This window comes from Haemorhous mexicanus, chromosome 5 (assembly GCF_027477595.1).
Source record: "Haemorhous mexicanus isolate bHaeMex1 chromosome 5, bHaeMex1.pri, whole genome shotgun sequence".
NCBI lineage: Eukaryota > Metazoa > Chordata > Aves > Passeriformes > Fringillidae > Haemorhous > Haemorhous mexicanus.
Window position 1 is genome coordinate 48,031,640 of NC_082345.1, and position 18,249 is coordinate 48,049,888.

General features: G+C 38.3%; 1 protein-coding gene across 10 annotated transcripts in view; it reads right to left on the reverse strand.

Annotated features, from left to right (window-relative positions):
• NRCAM (neuronal cell adhesion molecule) overlaps positions 1–18,249 on the reverse strand; it is a 146,199-nt gene that overhangs the window by 97,702 nt on the left and 30,248 nt on the right. For all 10 annotated transcript variants that reach the window (XM_059847094.1, XM_059847093.1, XM_059847090.1 and 7 more), the window contains exon 2: positions 3,330–3,425. The gene's annotated coding sequence lies outside the window, so the exon portion shown is untranslated. The remainder of the gene's footprint in view (positions 1–3,329; positions 3,426–18,249) is intronic.

Here is an 18,249-nt window from a genome sequence, read left to right on the forward strand (position 1 = left end):
AACAATTCCTCTTAATTCCAATTAATCAAAAATTCCAATTAAAAGCACCCTTTCTTCAGTCTGTTTATCTTAAACAGCTGTGAGATGCCATGTTAAGCCTTTTCTTCTCTTTATTTTCCACTTCTGTCAGCAGGTATTTTTACTAGTAAGGACAGTGAGGAACATAAACAGTTGTTGTACAAACAGCGTTGACAGTAGCTACCTAGCTGACTTCACACCACTTAGAACATTTTCAAACTTGACTCTGTTTAAATAACTCTCTTCACACTTTTAAATAAACACCAATGAGAAATCATTATTTTAGAAATACACATTCAAGTCAGCCAAAGCAAAAGTGAGACTATTGTTCTAAACAAACCTTGAACTGGGGAGACACTGATTTCCTGGAGCCTCCCTGCCAGCAGCACCTGCTGGGACTGAGACACTCTGGGCAGAACAAACCAGCTAATGGCAGGCTCTGAGTGACAGGAGAGCAGCAGATGTTGTTTATATTGACTTTTGCAAGGCTTTTGACATGGTCTCCCATAAATTCCCCATAGACAAACTGATAAAGTACAGACTACAGAAATGGACAGTGAGATAGACTGAAATCTGGCTGAACTGCTGGGCTCAAAGGGTTGTGATCAGCAGGAAGTCTAGCTAGAGAAAAGTCTGCTGGTGTACTCCAGGGATCAGTTCTAGGGCCAGTTCCATTGAACTAGTTCATTAATGACCTGGATGATGGGATACAGTGTGCTCTCAGCAAGTTTCCTGATGACACCAACTGGGAAGAGCAGCTCACAGGCCAGCTGGTTGCTCTCAGAGGGACCTTGAAAAGATCAGCCGTAAACCAACAGGAATTTCGTGAAGTCCAACAAAAGGAAAGTCCTACACCTAGGGAGAAATGACCCCAAGCATCAGAACAGGATGAGGGAGGATCAGCTGGAAAGAGGACTTGCAGAAAAACACCTGGGGGTCCTCATGGGCTCCAAGCAAGACCATAAGCCAGCAGGGTACCCTTGCAGCAGGGAAGCCCAAAAGCACCTTGCGCTGCATTAGGAAAATATGCTGTCAGCAGGTCAGGATCAAGATCATTCTGCTCCACTCAGCACTGCTGAGACATGCCTGAAGGATTGTGTCCACTCATTGCTGCCCAGTACAAGCAAACAAGCATCCCAGAATGCAGTTCAGTGTAGGACTGCCAAGATGATTAAGGGATTGGAGCATCTGACATGGTGAGCCCGAAAGCACTGAGACTCCAGCCTGGAGAAGGCTGCAAGGGATCTTATCAACGTGTAAAAATACCTCAGGGGGACACGGGAAAACAACACTTCTCAGTGGTGCCCAACAGGGTAAAAGGCAATAAGCACAAACTAAACCAGATGAAATTCCATTTAAACAAAAGAAAGCCCTTTTCTACTCTATGGTTGTTCAACAGCTGTCCAAGCAGCAAGCTGCTTTACTTGATCAGGGTAGGTGTTGGACAAGACAACCTCCAGACGCCCTTTCTAACCAGGTATCCTATAGTTCTTTGTGAAAGAGACAAAAGGAAGGAAAAAAAATCTAAGTAATATAGACTATGGGCTTAATGTCAGTTGTTTTCTACGTACACATCAAGCCTTCAATAAGAAAGAACAGTAACGAAAAGTCTCATTGTGCAAATACAACAAAATAAGTTCTTTTTCCTTCCTATACTCTTTCTGATGCCCAAGCCCATAGGTCTAAACAGTATGAGAACCATCTAAAACAGAGATTGAGGCAATGTATTTGTCATTACCAGTCAAATTATTCACCTTATTATCTACTGAAATGTCCATTTGTATAAGCAAACTTCCTTCACTGTAATGAATTTCTGTGTGTCTCCTCCAGCCAGTACTCAAGCAGTAAATCTAGTTTAACCAAAGCAGGGCAATGGGAAATCATCCTTCTCCTTTGATAAAGCCTTTTCTCTCACATCAAAGTATTGACACTTTTGTTTCACAACTGTAGGAAAAATGAGAGGAACCAAGAGAACGTCACAGAGGAAAGCTAGAACATCTCATTCATGAAGAGCAGGCACCTGTGCACTGACCCAATTAGGCATTCAAACACTTGTCACTTTGGAGCTGGCTGGTTGTCACTCATCCAATTAGCCCCAGGGGATGTATTGTATGGTGGCATTCCCTGACAGAAGAAGTGGAGCAATGGAGGCGATGAAGGCACAGTGATAGGGTGCCAGGATCCTGGTGAGCGAGAGCAGCCAGTAGCAAAGCCAAAGAACTTCAGAGCTTCCTTAACTTGTTTACCATCCAAAAAGCCTTTCAGAGTCTTCAATGGTCTTTTTTTTTTTTTTTTTCAGAGCAGTCTAGTTTAAAAACCTTACAGTAACAGTTCTCTTTATCCAATAATGCATTTAACTCCTGAGTGACTAACACAAGAACCATTTCAGAAGAGGTAAAAAACAAACAAGCAAAGTATTTTCATTGCAGGGAGAGATGCTTTAAATGTTACTTTCAGTAACATTGCCAGCAAGTAATTCAAAAGTCAAAATGGCTCAGTGATCATCTCCTTCTCTGTTTTTAACATATTACTGATGCTTTCAGGTGCTCTGTCTGCTTGACTGCATAAATGAGGGATAAAATGCTTTACAACCACCCACAACTACGTACTGTAAAAGATATAAAAGTTCTGTTCTACTGAGCTACATACTGCACCACATTCAAGATCCCCAAATCAGATTTTTAGTTTAAAGATACTAAAGCACAGCTAACTATTCAGCAGCTACTACTCACTTCAAGTAAAGCTATCTCTTGTCTTACACTGAGACAGTTAGGCAACGCGAACACAAGAGCAGGGAGGAGTTCAAGGGGGATTGGGAAAAAGGTGCTATGACTTAAACCATTTGAGCAAAGATTTCAGAATGTTCCCATCACTGAATCTGTGGTCTATGCTAGAAGAAAAAAGTCCCAATTTTTTGGGACGATATTTCATGTTCATTCTAAGTCCATTTTTCCTGACTCACTGTTTCACTAGCTGACTTCCCCTGACACCTGTTCTCTCCAGCAAGGAACATCAGAGATGACTGAGGCTACTTGCAATTATATGAAACTATGAAATATTTTTAGCTGCTTTTCTAGTTAACATACTTTGATATGCCCTTCAGTTAAAATCTGAGCTGAAATAAAAAAAAAAAAAACCCTAACATAAATCACAGACTGTTAACTCAAACAAACATGAAAACACAGGTAAATGCATAACATGTTAAATGACTATCCTAGAAACCTAAGACATAGAAAATCAATGCCAGCAGTTAAGGGTTTTTTCCCCACTTAGCATGGGGAAATAAAATTTAGAGGGAAAAATTATCTTACCTTTGTACAAATAACTTCTGAGAAAGTTGGTCTCTCTCTTTACTTTTCCTCCTTTTCTTATCTCCTGTATGACAGGTCTTTATGTTACTGCCTTGCCTGAAAAAAAAACATATGACCTGAAGTATTTATAGAGGTAAATAATTACATTCACTCTTAAATTACAACAAATACTTCATATATGTCTTGATAAAGCTGCAATACTAAATTCAGTTAAGCCAATTCAAATGGTATTTTAATAGTAACTAATTAATATATGTTGGGCCAAAAAAAACCCCAGGAAACATTAGAAAGAAAAGCAGCTCCCTAGGTTTCAAAGTTGAGTTTTGCATTTAGCTCTCCAAAACAGCCACTTAGATCAAACTAGAGCAACCATGGTTTATCCAGGTTCACTGCACCATTGGTGATAGCCAGTCAGTGCTACACAAAGCTTGAGCAAGACAATCAGGAAGCTTAACCACTTCTTTCCAGCGTCCAATAACCCAGCTTAAGGCATGCTGGGTACCTCAGGACTAAACACTTCAGTGCTTTTTGTGCTATGGGTGCCCAGAATTCTAAAGACATTCTAAAGACTGGAAGAGATGGATGCAAAATGGAAATGTTGGTCACAAACAGCACCTGCCCGCAAAGAGAGGGCTGTGACTTAAGGGAAATTTGTAATTTGTCTTAACTCCTACTTTTTAGGAGAACATCCTAAATTCCAGTGGATGGATGGGACTCACATCCCCTGTTCATCTCCTCCCCCAATTTAAAAGCATGAAACAAAGAAAGAGAAGACAGCAGGAGAGGTTTGTTTTGAATTCAGCTGTTACCTTCTTCATTTATTGACAAGAATTCTGCAGTCAGTTCCTGTCATCTCTTACTTTTTGTTACTTTAACCTATTTTAAACACATTTAATGTTTTATTGAAAACAAGTTTCCTATCCTTCCATGGTAGTGCACATAAGGAGTTGAACGTTCAAGTAAGCAAGGGGAAAGAAAGACCAGGAATTTTGAAAGTGATCTTCAAAAACCTTCTGAGGCTGCCCCTTGTAGTCTTTTAACTCTACATGTTCCTAATCTGCAAATTCAGCTATGCTTGCCACAATATGCCGTCTTATTTCAGTGAACTGGTGATGAGCTGCAGCAAACAGCAACAAATTAGCATCACTGCAGTACTTGTTATTTTGTGTCCTGTACATAAAAGCATATACATTTTATTTTTAGGAAAGTAATTAATTCCTTGTTTAGTCTTAACTTGGTGTTGTTTTGTAAAGTAAACCAGGAGAGACTGCAACATCTCAGTTTACAATGGTGATACAGGAAGATTAGTTTAATTTCTCATCAAATTGATAATTCAGTCATACAATTTCTTTCCATACACTCTTAAAAGCCTTTTTATTGTTAGATTGGCCTGCCAGTTGGTCAAACGTTAACTGTTGACTAGAACCCTCTTGTAGCTATTTCTTTCAGTAACAAGCAACACTTCTCATAAATTGCTTTTTATCAGGCTCTTCCAAAACAACTTGTTGCTCTTACATAATAAAACATTGGAAACAATAGATTATCTTTGTAACATCAGGAGTTTTGGCATACATACATAATTTATTTCACTGGGGTGAAATTCTCTTAGGAGATTCACTTCATTGCCTTAATCTTTATTCAGGCACTCAAATCACTTCCAACCCCCTGCCTTTATACTCAGCTGGAAAAGCTGCCTGCAAACCAGCAGGACCTGGATGAGCCAAAGCCAACAGAGAACTTGTGTGCAGCTCCCAAGTGACCACAGCACAGCCTGACAGTGATCACACAGTTCCCATTACTCCAAGGCACCAGCTGCACCCACCCTGCCATTCATGCTGCTTCCTGGCTGGTTCCATCCCCCAACAAACTGTCTCCAAGACAAAAGCTGAGTGCGCTTTAAGGGAACGTTCCAACCTGGAGAATCCTTCCAAACAACAGCATGGGGAAGACTGCCTTAAGTTTTGATTCTCCACTCTTGGCAGCCTTGCAATTCTTGCCTGCCAGGCACTGCAACCTCATTTGCAGCCTCTGCCTTCCTCCACGGGACCCAGTGGAGCAGATCCCAGGATTTACACTGCTGGCCTGTAACATCACGACTTTGGTGGGCTGCAACACAGCTCCCACCATCCCAGGTACTCTGAACTAAAAGACACCAGATACTTATCAGGGCTGCAGGAACACCACAGCACCCAGACCACATTCAGATTATGGCCAGCCTTCTTTCCTAAGAGAGTCATTTTTAAAAGCATTAAAATGTAGATGTAGCCCAGCCCTTGCCAACCAGCCTACCTTGATGACAGATATTTGTCCCTGTCTTCTTGGTTTTGCTATTTAAGAACACCTGTAGCCTCAAGGGCATTGTTTAAAAGCTAGGCATGTTCTGAAACCCAGGGATGACTTGTATAAGACCTCATATACAGCAGAAAACCACAGCTCTGTTGACATCATGGGTAATCTTTCCAAGACTTCTAAGATTCACTAAAAGAAGGGGAAAAAATGAGTAGGAAATAAAAATCAAGGAGGAGGGTAAAAATGAGGGCTCTAAAACAACTTCATAGACTAGATGAAATATGTTTTTAAATTTGTGAGATATATTTGGGGTCTTATAATTTGCTTGGTCACTAGCATATTGTGGAAATGTAAAGCACACTTTAAAATTTTCTGCACCTGACATTATGCTTACTGCACACTTATTTGTTCAGATATTCATGAAATAACAAGAACTTGCATAGTATTGTTGCTTTTCTTGTAAAAGTGTTGATAGACTTCAGGGAAGCTAAATTTAGAAAAAGAAATAATACACAGATACCAATAGGTAACTACATAAAAAGTTCAAATGTGAAAAATGCAAAATTTAAAAAAAAACCCCATATTTTATTTCATAATCTGATTGGCTACATGGTTCTACATAAAATGTACTCAAAAATATTCTTTAAAATGTCAAGACATTTTAATATTTTTAATGCAACCTTAAAAAGCAATACTGAGACGATATGCAGCTTTCTCATAAAATTTATAATGTATCTATGTACACATATATTTAATTCAATTTCTGTTTACTTTATAATACTGTGAAAAGTTCTCTAATATAAAATATTTGCTTTGTGATATTTAATGTATTTAAGCACAGTTTTATGCAATCCAGTACTGCAGAGCTCCATTGTTCAGTCTTGTGTAATTTCTTCTTTCAGAACTAAGGATTAATGAGGAGCTCTCAGAAAAGGAGAAACCACCCTGGCTGGTTGATGAGGGCAGTGATCCATCTTGCTGTCATATCTATCTTATTTCTGGGTGTGCTCAACCCCAGATGATTCTGCCAAAGCAATAATGGAAAAAAAAATACACTAGAAATACAACAAAAGCAGCTTTTAGGTTTTTTTTCCATTTCTGATACACACACCCTCAGGAAGACACTTCCTAGAGTGGGTAGTCCAGCCTAGATTATATTAGCATCCGTAAGGACAATGCCCAAATTTTATGCATACTATACTAATCAAAACAGAACACAGATTTCATCTGACTTTAAACATGTTGCAAAGCCACGCCCTTCCTTCATGGATACCATCGATAACCTCATTCTGTCAATTCCTAGACTATTAATCAAAGTTGAATGTTTCAGTAAGTTACATAGCGTAGGTTTGTTCTCCTGTTCAAAGTTATAACCTGAATTTTTTCGTGATACTCCATTCCAATAAATCAAACTAACTAACATTAAGGTACGTAAATCTCAACTATTTGAGCGAGTGGGAAGTACCAGGATAGAGAAGGGAACTCGGCCATTACCTTGTGCATGTAGCTACACAGCTGCCATGGTCCTCCTCCTTTTTTGGTGGGTTACTTTTTCTTTTCTTCCTTTTAGTAAGTGGTAAGAATTTGTACCATGCTCCCCTCCATGTTGCAAGCTTGACAAAACTCTGGTGCTAAGCCCTGCTGCTGCTGGCCTGTGTGCAGGGGCACACACAAGAGGGGCCCTTTCCAGCCACCCGTCGCTTTGTCCTCGGCCCTCCCGAGCTTCTGTGTGATCAGCACAGCCTTTGTGGCCATACAATAGGGGTTAAACATTTCCCTGTATTTACAGAAAAGCAGAGCTAAATCTGCTTAGCTGCATGAACCTTTTAATAAAATTACACTCACACTATTAGGGCGTTTTTCCATTTGTTTGGTTTTTTAAGAGAAATTAAATACTGTTTAAAAATCAAAAAACCCCCATATATATATATAGGGTTTTTCATGTTTTGTTTATGTAGTGCATAGAAAATCAACATTAAGATTTTTCATCCACATTAAGATCTTACATCCACAATTTCCTTCCAAGCAGCTACCTGTGACTTGCCTATTTACTCAGAGATACAGTTTCATTTCTCCCTTACATTTATTCTACTTGACGACTTGCCAGTGGGACAATCCCCCGTCTCCGACAGGGTCTCTAAGAGACAGATCGCTGCAAAAACTACAATCTGTACTCAGTGGTGAAATTCCAGTGTAAGAATGTAAAAATGTACTGAGCAATAAAGGAAGATATTTTAAAGAGTCAAATGTGCTTGCCTGCAGTCCTACAGACACTGATCTCACACCACACGACACTCTGGACCAACCTTCCTTTCCAAAGAACTAACTTGAAGTAACACTGGTACAGAAAACTAACTTTTTTTTGACTCCTAAAGAAAGAAACCCTGTTTAAAAACTTTCTGGTTTGTTCTGTTACAAATCCAGGTTTTTCCCTTTGTTTTTTTTTTTTTTTTTTGGTTGGTTGGTTTGGTTTGGGGATTTTTGCTTGTTTGATTGATTGATTTTTTGGTTTGGTTTGTCTTTTTTCTTTTTTGTTTGTTTGAGGGGGGTTGTTTGTTTGGGTTTTTTGTTTGTTTGGGTTTTAAGTCCAATTAAAACATTTCAAACTTTAAGGGTTTTGCATCTTTTTATAACTAGCAGGATGAATTCTGTCAGTCTCTATTAGCACCAAAACCAGTTCAGAATAATCACTTCATCTGGTCCTTTTGAAACCTATTCCATTTTTAAGGCTTCTTAGAACAGTGTTTTTCCTCCCAAAAGCATGAGCTGGACTTAAGAATGTACTTCAAAGCAGACTGCCAGTGAGGTTCAGTAATGACTGCATCGATCTGAGCTCTTGACAAAATCGAAGCAGAGTATCCAAATTTGAGCTCTCACTTCACATATGTGTCTTGATTCTAGAGCTGCAAACACTTAGCTGAGAAGGATAAAAAAATCAGAGGTTAATTACCATTATAGGTAATTAATTTTTTATGTGGAAATTTATCATCAAATAATACAGTCTTGATTAGGCAAAGCCTCTGCCATTCAGTTGCTAATCTTTAACTGCACATTTACAGATGTACACTCAAACAACAACAGCAGACATGAAGCTGTAAATAAGAAGCTATTTACCATGCCACAAGCATGGCACAGTATTCATCTGTTATTTTTGCTTAGTAACATTTAATTATTGGAAAAGCTCAATTCTCAAAATAGTTCTTTTCATGGTTTCAATCATTCCTTCCAAAATGAAGTCCCAGAAGAAAACAATTTGGGTAAGGCGGCAGCTTTAACTATTTGCTCCCCTCTGCCTTTGACAGCACATTATATCAAGAAATCAGCTCATATATAACTGGTTGACCAGAGTATTTGTGTTTAACGGGGTTTAAGCAGAAATTGTCCTCTGAATTTTAGAGCTGAATGATGGAGGGGCAAGGCTCATTTTGTCATCTGATTGACCAAGCCTAATCAGAATTATTTCTGCACACTGCTTCACTACAGCTGTAGATCCATTAAACACTAAACGCTCCAGAGGCCCAGTGCCCTTCAGCTTCCCACTGTGACTCCCACTTTTCAGACAGTAGCTACTCTGTGGGTTACTCAAAACATTCAAAAAATGGAGGTGCTATATTTAATGGACAGCTCAAAACCCATAGCAAAATCTGTCACTTGAATGCTAGGACAGCAGCTATCATAATAAAACAGGCTTTTTGTGGTGGAGACTTAAAAAGAAGCCTTTGATATGTTTCCCTTACTTTCCAATAGATTTCTATTAGGAGAAGGTTTTCAGTCACAATAGCTTTTTTTCTTCAACAGAAATAATCATGTCTGCCTCTGGAAATGTTCACTGAGATAGGCACTTTTTTTTTTTTTTTGTAATCATAATATTACCCTTTTAAATCTTAGTACTATTTTAGCCTCAGGAAGCTTTAAACTAATATAACCACTAGGAATGACTTAGTGCACAATTTACTTATTAACAAAACTATTTTTTGGCCTCTTGAACTGTTTAAGCAGAAAAAAAAAATGTGATGTGCACATACAGCACACAATTCCTAACTTTGAGATCTGCTTGTTAGAAAATATTTTCAAACATTATGAGAAATATCTAGGAACTGTCGATACATCTAGGAAAGGTCAAACACATTTTTGGCTTTCCTTTCCAAATGTCCTCAACTCTTTCTAGACATATGATAATACTCAGGAAAATAAACAAATCATTTGTGCTGAGGTCAAAGTCATATTGCCATCAAAATTCAGTTAGAGCAATACTCATCTGAGACCTTCAAGCAGCTGAAGAGCTAACCTCAGGGTCAGCTTAACCCCAGAGACAGGCTTTGGACTCTGGGAGGTTGGACTGGGCAAACACATACGGGCTCTGTAACTCTAAAATGCAGCATGGGTCACAATTACCCAGGAATGGGGCAAAGGAAGACCAAAATAAAAGCTGCTCATGCAGAAGGCTCACAATCATAGTATGATAATAAAATGGGCTGCTTCTTTTGCCTGTTACTTTGCACACTGAATGTTTTTAAAGCTTCTGTACGCCCATGAATTCCAACTGAAATCATGTCAATAGTATAATTTTTAGAGTACAGACTTCAGTATTGAAATGTACACCATTAATGTCCATAAGACAAAGATGGTATTTCAATTTGATGATTGCACCGGGATTCAGATTAGGCATGCTGGATCATACTACTACTACTACTATTGTTTGATTGAAAATCAAGAGGCAAAAGGTTTCCATTCCCTACATAAGAATTAAAGAAATGAATAGTCTTGCTTTAGCTTTGTTCCTTGTACATGTTTTGATAGTTTCACCTTCTCTTTGCCATGTTTTTGCATATTTAAACTTGATTTTTATTTTTCATTTTCCAGCTTCAATTTCCTTTACTTTACCAGTAAAGTTTTCAGCAATCATAATTCTGTGTGCAAAAATTTTGAGCTTCTTTATGATTGTGGAGTCTGAAAATACTTTAAAATGGAGATAACATTCAAAAAGACAGTTTCACAGGGATAACAAGATATGCAAGGTGATTATTCACTGTCACCTGCGTATCCTTATCCCAAAAATATCAATCCAAGTACTTGGGTTGGGAGGTGAATTTTAAGGAGTGTCTAATAAGTCTAGGACATTACAAAGCAAAAATTGTGAAGAGCAAGATCGTCTAAGGATTATAGAATTTATTTATTTACTTTAAAACTTCATCATAACCACTTCTACTACTTTTAAGCTGTTACCACTGAAATTTCATGGACACACTTTAATTAAACCCATTGCTGTTACTCTTTCAGCAATCATTTATTCCTTTTGATTTTTTTTCCCTACAAATAACAGGATGCTCTATACAACAACATAGCCAGTTACTTCTTACCAGTCACCAACACATTATGGTAGGGAAATCAGGGTAAGTCATTTTGAACTAGACCTGAATAACTATTCTTTGTTCCAAAATAATTGTAGCCTGTACATCCTGATCACAATTCTTAGACTTTTGTCTCGTTTCTACATTTTCCTGAGGTTCATTGTACCAGCCAAAGCAGACTATCTGCCAGCCACAGAAAATCCCTTCTCACGCGCTCTGGGGATGCAGACTCATGCAGGTCCCATTTCTCTTAATCCCTTACAGGGGCAGCCTTTGTTCACACACGTAAGCCACATAAGCTGTTTATCACACAGAGAAGTTGCCAAGGAGTGTGAGATCTCCCCCAAGTGATTCCAGTACAGCTGACTGAGAAGAGTCCTCTTCAAATAACTCAAGGTTCATTCACTTTATTATTTTACCAGCACATCCAGTTAAGCATTGTACATGGGCTTTCTTTATATTTTCATGTTACTTTTTAATGAGGAAGTGCCATAATAAGATCCACAGCATTAACTTTAATTATACTAAGATTTTCTCTAGTACTCTTCTCCATCCCTTTTCATAGTGGAACAAATGCTTTGCCCTTCCTCTTTGGCACAATAAGCACCCTTGACTACTGGCTGCCTAAAGCCATTTAAATATAAAGAAACACAGTGTAAGTGTAGACAAATGTGCACTTCCCAACCTCAGGATAAGAAGATTTATCAGCAGCTAGAAAAGCAATTGCAGCTTAAGCAACAAAACAGATCTGTTGGTGCTGCAGTGCCTGTAGCTAACTAGAAGTTACTGAAACTAAAGACATCAAGTGCATAGCCAAAATGAATTTGCATTAACTACACATTTAAAAAAAAAATAATTAAACAGCATCAAGCCCATGAAAGAATGGGAAGAGGATAAAAGGAAGAAGATGACAGCTATGAAATGAGGTACAGTCTTGATTCTGTAAAAAAAAAAAAAACACCAAACCAACCAAACAGGAACACAAAACAAATAGCACCATTCAAGCAGGCAAACAAAAAATCCCAACAAGACAGAATCAAGATTGTGTCTGTTCTCAAGGGAAGAAAAAAAGTTAATTAAATTGAGTCTTCTTTGTATGTAGAAATCTTTTTGGGATACTGCAGCAGTCCAAGATTTTTCTTTTTCTTGGTAAGGCACATGTTGGTTGAACTTCTTCATGTGCTCTTTGTGCTATACCTGAGCGTGCATTACCCAAAGAGAATCTGGCTGGAATGGAGGCCACATTCAGCTGCTGACGTTCCTCTGTCCACCCTCATCTCTAATCACACATAGAAACATCCAAATTATCAGTGCCTTGAGCTTTACTTGAATGCTCTCTAGCTATCTACCTTTCTTTCTCTGCATCACTTTGATAAAATTTAGAAGCTGGCTGCTTGAATTGTGTCGATAACTCGACTGACATCTTGAAACTACGTTTAGCCACCTGAAACTCCTTAAGGGCTGTACATACACACAGAGCATGCTAAACATACAACAGAACTGGGCTCCCCAAAGCACTGGCACAGTAATTTGCTTTTCACTAAGAGCAAAAGGAACGTGATGTGTGGCAGTGCTTTCTCCTTCACACTGAGCAGCACTGGCTGTGGCTCACACGGTCTTCAGCACTTTGCTTCAGTGGCACAGCTTGTTTAGAGACAGGAAAGACAATCTCTCCCCCTTGCAGATCACACATCACATATTGAAGTAAAAGAAAAAAATATTCTCTTCTACCCCTTTGTCCTTGCTATCCAAAGAAACTAAAAAACAATGAATGAGGATTTTCCTCAGAGACAAACCATTGGGGCTTGCATCTACTTAGCCAAAAGGTACATTTTATCTCCAGTCTCTCCTCCAGCAAGTATTGCAGTCAAGGCTGTTTGTTGGAAAAGGCACAAATCCGTAATAATTCTTCCAATAAGTTCCAAATACAAGATCTTCATTCAAACAAACCAGAACTCAGCAAGCAGTCATATTAAAAAAAAATAAAAACAACAGATGGAGAAACCTCCTGACCTCCTGATTCTGTGCCAGTTTTGCTGTGTCCCAGCTCTTCCCAGTGCTCACAGCTGGCCCCAGAGGAGAGCCCTGGAGGCACCACTGTGTGCACAGCTGGAGCTGGAATGGCACAAAGTGGGAAGGGAAGGGGCATTAAAAACTGAGCAGCTCACACAATACCTGTGTGAGCACACACACCCACACTGGGAACTGCTGCTGTGGAGTGGAAGCCCCCATTTTGATAAATTTGACCATTTTCAAAAGGGAAAAGTTGAACATAACTGCATTTCTGGGCTTCGTCTTCCACAAACTTTCACTTTAAACCTGGTTTCTATTTCTGAGACTAAAACAGGAACATCTATCCCAAAAACACACACTAAACTGCTTTTAGGTTTAACTTCTTAAACATGGCATGTTTTTCACTACAGCAGAGCCCTTTCATACTATACAATTAAGACTTCAAGGTCTCAATTTTAAAAAGATTTTTTTCTCAGTCTTCTGATAGGCAAATTAATTTTCATGACTACTGATCTAGAACGAATTTCAACTATTGAGCTGGATTTAAAAAAAAAATACTCAAAGACTTGAAACCATTCCTTGCTGCAGTCCAGTTAGAACTACATTTGATTTTAAATGCATTTGAATAATTTGGCATTACTTATGGAAATAGGACATATGATATTTTTCTTTGTAATTATACTTGTGATTCCAAAGTATTGTCTCTAGATGTGCCATTCACATCTTCACAAAGACTCTGTGTCATTAATATTCTGTAAGTTGTCAAATGCTTTAGTGTAGCAACTAACTGCTGAAATTGGGTTGCATGAACAGAATAAATATTTAATTTTTATAGTAGCCACTGCAGGAACATTAAGCAGGAGCCACACAAGCATAATAGCTTTTTCACCTCTGCAATGAAAAAAAATGAACTATTTGTATTCCCTTTAAAGACAGTAAAACTCTATAGCAACAGGGGTGAACTAGGCAATAAAATCACACATTCAAAAGATAGTTCCAGCAAGAAAATACACTATATAAATACTAGCAGTGAAGGAAGAAAGTAGCAGGTTGTATACAGTATCCAAAGAGACCAAAAAAGAAGGTTAGGATTCACGCAGAAATAAAGTCATTACTAAATATTATAATATGGAAATTTTATTAAAATAATTAACATCATATTCATTACAGCCAAATTACCATACAAACTCAGAGCAGGTCCAGGTTTTGATTTGCATGCATTGCATGATTTTGTCTTCTCTGCAGTAAGGGATCAAATATTCACACACATATAGAAACTGGCTTGATAACTGCTTAAAAACCCCAAAGAAGTTGTGCCCTTTATAGGTTTTTCCTTACTTCACACATTTGTCAAATTACTTCCTACAGGATTTAAAAAAAAAAAAAAAAGCTAGAAATCTCTACAGGAACCTGAACTTTGCAGAAGCCTGTTTTGCAGTTATCAAACAACCTGATGAGAAGCAGATGTACCTCTCCTTTATTTGCAGCTTAGATAGCAAAGGTGTTTGGAATCATCTTTGCACATAGGAGGCTGCTGGAGTTGCCAACCATCCAGTTCAGTTATTTACTAACTGCCTTTTGTACAGCAAACCTGGTTTGTAGCAGCCAGAACTGCTGCACAGACTGAACTGGAGCAGTTGGGAAAATGGCACAGCTGTAACTCCAGCAGCTGTGACAGCAGCAGGTACAGTTATGTCAGATTACCTCCTGAGGCCATGTAGTCCCTCTGCAACAACACCATCTCCTCCTTCCATTAGGAGTGTATGTCACAAGTCTAAAGGTATCAAATTATTTTGCTTTTCAATTGCAGAAGGAGGAATATAATTTACATATAATTTCTGTATTTAAATATAATCCATTTAAAGCACTTTTTTGCTTACCAAATTGTATGCCATATACAAAATAGCAAAATAGCTATTGCAGAATAGTAAAATAGCTACCTGTGTTACAAACTCAGTGGAAATCTCCATCCGTAGGACAGGTTTTACTTACACAAGAGCCTCAGCTCTCTTTTCCAAATTGCTGTACCCAGGAAACTAATGCACTTCCAGCAGGTGCTTGAGGTAAATGTGCTGTGCTCTCCTCCAAAAGTATAGAGAGCACAGGCACCAAATGCAGCCTCATGCCTCAAAGGGTGATGAACACACACAATAATCAATTGTGAACTCAAAGTAAGGGACTTGTCTTTGAGGGGCTTCTAAGGCCATGACTAAAACTGATGCTGTTTTATTCAGTATACTAATATTAGCCACTGTTTTGACACACAAAGAAAAATCATGGTATAGAAGGGATCTGTGAATGCCCCATTAAAGCCTGAAAATCCACTCTTCACATGGTCTCCTAATTCACTTCTCTCTCAGTACCACCTCTCCATATTAAGAAAACCCCCTGTTCCAATGAGTTACACTTCTTCCCAGCAATCTTCAAGTATTTCTCTAACTTCACTATTTACTTGGAAAACCAGTAAATAGATAAAATAAAAACTTTAATCTTACCTGATTGTTTTAGTTATACTATTATGGTCTGTGAATATCAATATATATTATTAGTCTTTCCTGAAAGCATGATGATAGAGATGTTACCTCATTTTTAAACTAGGAATATTTTGGCTCAGGATCTGTGATGGGTGAATGCCAACTTTTGATTAACCCAAGTCCTACTGAAATTCTGCAAAACATATTTGGAAATTACCTTAGCTAACACAGCCTATTAAAAATGATGATTTAGCCTCAAAACACTGAAAACATTTCTTTTTCATCTTAAGAGATTATTCAAGCAGACCTCTTGACTTGGTAAATAAGCTTTTAGCAATTATTTTCTACAAACACAGAAATAAAAATATGTTTTCACTTTGCTAAGCTTTGGGGGGGTTATTTGAAAATACACTTAAACATAAAATTAACTAGTTAACACATTAATTACTTTAGCTACTATTTCATTTTCCTTTAAAGAAGAGCAAATTTTATTAGGATGTATATAAAACCAATAAATATCTAAAGGATGATTATGGAAAAATAAAGATTGGAGACTTGAAGACATATTAAGGAAATAAAATAAATAAGTGTATTTCATTCTGCTGTTGCCGTAGAACTGTTTTCCAATTGCAAATCAGATTGGTTTTATTTTCTGCAGTTGCCACGGTGTCCTAGTCTGTCTAGGATAATCCATCACAACAGCCAGTGGTGGTATATTTGTACAGCTCTCCCCATCAGAAAAGGAAAAATACTTGGGCAAATACCACAAGGAACAAACAACTTTAAAAACATAATTTTACTCTCCAAACACTACGAATAGCAAGAGAGTAAGAGTATACTATAGACAAAGCCAAATTCAAGATGGGAACTGGAATTCAAACAGGTTAAAGGAAGAAAAAACAAGCAAACCAAGAGTTTAAGAAAAAAATAGGCACTGCAGGTTCTTTAAAAGGATTTAAAGGCATGTATTGATTGAGGCTAACACTGAGTGCTACTAGCTGACTTTGAAGCACTAAGGTAGTTTTAAAACACACAGCAAGTTAAAGCTGTGGCATTATTAACATTTAATGTTGTTTTGACTTTAAACACTGACAAGATGTCTATTTTACCAAAATAAAAAATTCATTAAAGAACTCTTTTGAGATAGAGATTCAGGTTTAAAGCATGGAGTGCAAAACTTTCAGCTTCCTCAGCTCCTGAGGACATTTGAAGAACTGTGTCCTCATGCCAATTACAGCACTACCAACTCAATGATGGTATCTCCACTAAAAAAAATAAAACTAAGTCAAAATCAAAACCCATTTTGAAAAAAAAACTTGATCAAACAACAAAGGCTTTTGATAATTTCAGAATGTCATTCTGGTTTTATGTCTGAACTGAACGAGAACTAAACGCACTGAAGAGTAATGTGAAGGGCAGTTCTGTTAAAAGAGCTCACTTTTCTTTCAGCCTAACAAAGGCATGACATCCTCCATGTAACCTGATAAATGATGTTGAACTTGGATTGACTTAGGTGGCCAAGAGCAGAGTAACAGGACCTGTCAGTAGAAGAAATGAGATAGTCCCTCATCCCCTCTGTGTTAATACAGAAGCTAATAAAATTCAGACGGCCACAAATAAAGTGAAGTACAAGAAACTTCACTTATTCAGAAAATGAAAGCTTAAAATAAAATCTTTTTAATATAGATTTAAATGTAAGACTGCTCTACAGAGAATTCTATGAGCTGCATATCACTACTTAATATGGCACAGTCAAGTTGGCTGCTGTCTATTGAGTGCTGAAACTACTCAGGGCTACAGAGCAGATGATATGCACCAGTGTGCCAATCACACAAGCTTCAGAAAACAAAAAACTTCGGTGATGACAAGATCACAGTAAGAGATACTAGTTCTTCATTGTGTTCTGTATGGGCATCCCAGACTTACCTGGTTCTGCTTTTTGTCTCCTCCTCACTCTGCAGCTACCAGGACTCTGCACCCTCTCCCCAGCCCAATACTCCTGACCCCAGTTCCCAGTCCAATTCAAATTGCAATGTTACAAGTAGGTGTCAGCAGTGCCTAGAATATTCACAAATCATGCCCCCTTTTTCAGCAAACACTGTAATGTACCTGTGTTAATGGCATGCTTCACTTTCTGCTAAATATATCTGACAGTCTAAATCAGCCTCCCATTCAAGTAAGCTCTGCTTCATTCCCTGAAATCACTGTGCAATATGTCCTTACCCTTTTTATACATCAGAGGCAAGTGGAAAGTGCATTTATATTTAGGAAGCTAGTTCAGGCACCTGGGTATGGAAACACTGGAAACAGAACTACAGCGACAACTGATAACAACACAGTCTAGAATGATAGTAAGATATTTTCATTTTGCACCCAGTACATATATTGGTAACACCTGTCAAAACTACAGGACATCAAACTGATTTTCACCACCTGCTGAGAAGGTGAGCAATCCACAGTAACCACCTGACTCCTCCTATAAGCAGCAAAATTAAGATAATGAAGAAAACAAACCCCATATCTCTTTCCTTACAATACCTAGGAATTGCTTTTGCCCCAAGCAGAGAGGCTAGGAACTTTAACAAAACTGAACTTTCACTACAGATGATTTTGATCTTAGCTGCAAGGCTGGAAAACCCAAAGTATTTTTGTGAGCTGGCAAATGATGAAAGCCACCAAGTTCTGTGCTCTCCCAAGGGGCAGCGGGAGCTGGGGTTTTGTGTGCTGCAAACCCCCCCTGCCTGGCAGCAAAAGAGCTGACAGATCACCTGCCAGCACCACAAAGACAGCACT